Source organism: Morone saxatilis, unplaced genomic scaffold (assembly GCF_004916995.1).
Source record: "Morone saxatilis isolate NCDOM2014 unplaced genomic scaffold, NCSU_SB_2.0 Contig16, whole genome shotgun sequence".
Taxonomy (NCBI): domain Eukaryota; kingdom Metazoa; phylum Chordata; class Actinopteri; family Moronidae; genus Morone; species Morone saxatilis.
The window spans coordinates 5266502-5269811 of record NW_023339718.1 but is presented as its reverse complement, the minus strand read 5'-3'; the positions used below and the strand labels follow the sequence as shown (position 1 = coordinate 5269811).

Here is a 3310-nt window from a genome sequence, read left to right as displayed (position 1 = left end):
AGTAACTGTTAACGTTATCCATCATCCATCGTCTTGATCAGTCAGGATCAGTTTTTTATTAGTTATTTATTTTGTGTGTTGAACAACCAGACTGTGATGTTACACTGTGTTGGAATAAATTAATTAAAAGTTCAGTCTCTTTGTTGGTTGTTTTTTTCCATTATTGTTTAGGAGGTGGCTGTTCAAATATATATATTTAAATCAACAAATTAATCATAAATGTGTGACGACTAGTCGACTATTAGCTTTATCTAACGACTGCTAGTCCACCAGGACAATCTTCAGTCGGGGGCAGCCCTACAAATATAAGTTAGTACCTTTTATTTGTACAGATAAATGTGCTATATTGTGATACGTATCATTTACTTACTGGGATATAAAACGTGGCCATATAGCACAGCCTTAGGCATCTATGTGTGTATAATATGTAACTGCACCATCCTGTTTGTTATGTAATCCCTCTCTCTTCTACCTGACTGTATCTGCTATCAATGCTGTCAAAATGCCAAATATCTTACAACCAGGCCTTGTAAAGTTCTGGTGATAAAAATTCCTTCCCTATGTGTGGGTATGTATGTGTGTGCGTGTGTGTGTGTGTGTGTGTGTGTGTGTGAACAATAACACACCCTGAACACACCCTCGGTCGATCAGCGTAGAGGAAGAACGCTGCTGGAACATGTTGAAGAGATTAGAAAAGAACAAACTGCTGAAAAACAGGAGTTGTAAAGCTTTTCCAGAGTCGCATTCACAATCTTACACCATTTATTATTCAGTGAAGGTACAGTCGGACTCTTTCTGCTCCGAACAATGCAGAGTTAAACAGGTTTATTGGCCAGACAATAAAAACAAAAAGCCTTTTAAAAGCAGTCAGATTGTTCGGGCTGCTCACAGGTGCGGGCTCTGACCACAAACACGGAGAGAGTGGTTGCTGACGGAGGCCGACTGAACCAACAGGTCCAGTAAGCTGTGAGTTATAGCTGTCAGGAGGGCTTTTCCTTAATAACATTAGCAATCGCCAGCTTCCCCTAGACAGGAAGGGTGTGTCGGGGGAAACAACATAACAAAGAGCGGATGAATGGAAGGATGAAGGAGAGAAAGGGCTGATCACTAAACGGGAGCCTGACTGACAATCTGAGGAGGAAGGGGGCCGGAGTGAGGCCTTGGAAACTTGTATCAGATAGCAGGCTCAGTGGAGGAGAGACGGTGCTACTGCAGATATAATGAATGTGTTTACATGAACATCCAAGACAAGAGCTCATAATCCAGTTAGTGTGTGTGCGATCAGTGCTGCAGGCTTTACAGTGGATGAGCGAGTGAGGGCTGGAAACCGTTCAATACCGATATACAGATGTTTCTGAACGATCCGTTTTAAAAAGAAAAAGAAAATTACATTACACATTACAGTATGATTAAAAACGAAGGCTGTTCACAGACCTGGGAGCAGCTGGAGGAACTAAATAACTGCACTAAAATGAAGGAACTGATGGAATATTTATAGTTTTTTACTTTCTTTTTATCTGACTTGTAAGATTTTTGTTTAGCAGTATTTTATTTAAGCTGCACCCTCTTTAAAAATGCTAGTAGAGGGAGTTTTGGTTTGGTTTGTCGCTGTGAAATTACACATTTCTCCAATAAAGTGTGTCTGATTCTGAAAAGAACATTAATAAACAGTAAAGCAACAATACGCCATCGTAGCCTTTCGTCTGCCTAACCCAAAGAAGAAGGAGGGAATAACTGTGTGGCTGCAGGTCAGTCATCCCCACGGTGGTGAGGAGTGGCGAGCTGAAACAGATCAGCTGCCTCGACTGCGTGCTGGTTGGCACACTGAAGTCATTTGATCAGACTGACTTCAAATTTGGCCACTAATTTCTAAAGAAGTTCAAAAGTTATCAAAACTTTGTGTCGAAAATGAGCATTGCGCCATAAAAAGGGACTCTGAACACTAACCTGAGAGTACACTCTCTGGAAACAGAAAGTAAACCTGGAGTTGTAGCCAGTTTTGTCCTATATGTGTGTGTTTAGTGTAAATATAGTTGTTATGTCACCTGAGGGCACCAGAAGGTAACCGGTCACATACCTGAGCCGTCACAGGTGGGCCGACTGTGCTTGCAGCTTTAATTCAGTGTTTGTATGTTGTTGGTATTTAAGGCCTCAGTATATATAGAGAGCATGTATCAGTGCATTATGTACAGTGTGAAGCATCGACAAGAGTATCTGAGGTCTTATACAATGTCATATATTGTTGTTTTATGCTGTAAATCTCCTCATACAGGCGGATTTATCAGCTCTTTTTCTCGCTGTGTTTTCGTTTAATGTCTGAGGTCACACCTCCTCCATCAGGAAGCTGCTTATGGGCGGTTCACCCACCGACCTATTGGTTCGTGCAGTTACACTTACTGTTTGCAGATTGTGTCCAACCTCACTGGTCTGTAAATGGACATTTTTGCTGACTTTATTACACTGATGGCTTAAAGCTTCTCTTTTCAGTCAATAAACCAGAAGATATTCACCTGTGAGCGTTGGGATCTTGTCTGTTTCTCTTCATCTTCCAATCAGACCTCGCAAACCATAAAAATCTGTTAGTATCTCAAATACTTGGAGACTATTAACGGACATAAAAACACATTCAATCCGCGTCACCACTCCCCATTCTATACCCATCTGCTCTAATCAATCCGGCTGGGGTGGAGAGGGAAACTATGCTCTGCGTGCACTCGTGTACAGACCAGTAATCAATATCAATATCCTACAGATATTCAAAACAACTGCTCCCACGAGCACTAATCTCACGTCAACAAATGGGCATTCTAGCCGCATGTCGGGGGGGCTTACGCTGCTCGACAAACCGGGCGGCACTGTGTTATTCTTTCATTGTATAAGTGGTTCATGTGCAAAGCGTCCTATAAGAACAGAGAGAAAGAATGTAAAAACCTGGCTCGGCTTAAGAAGACTGAAAGGATTATTCTCATTTCTTCCAGTCTGGTGTTTGTTTTCCTGCTTTTTGCCAATACGACGATTGAGTTAAGTTTTGTCTCATGTTGTTGTCCAGGACACATAAAGGTCTAATATCTGACCCCAAAGAGGATCTGAAGAGACATCATGGCGTTCATTGCCATCAGGTCACACTGGAAACAAAAGCCTGCTCGGTTTATCTTTACAATCCCCTTTATAGTTTATTAATATGAGATATATAAAACAATAATATATCAGCTAACAGTTATTCTCTATATACAGACACAGAGTCACATGGTGTCTCTCTCCCTCTGCCTGTGTTGTATCGCAGCCTCTCTGTGGTTTGTTTCCATAGCCG

The 3310-nt window shown here is 41.6% G+C and overlaps 1 protein-coding gene across 1 annotated transcript in view; it reads right to left on the bottom strand.

Annotated features, from left to right (window-relative positions):
- si:ch73-138n13.1 (protein piccolo) overlaps positions 1–3310 on the bottom strand; it is a 20879-nt gene that overhangs the window by 4063 nt on the left and 13506 nt on the right. The window lies entirely within an intron of this gene.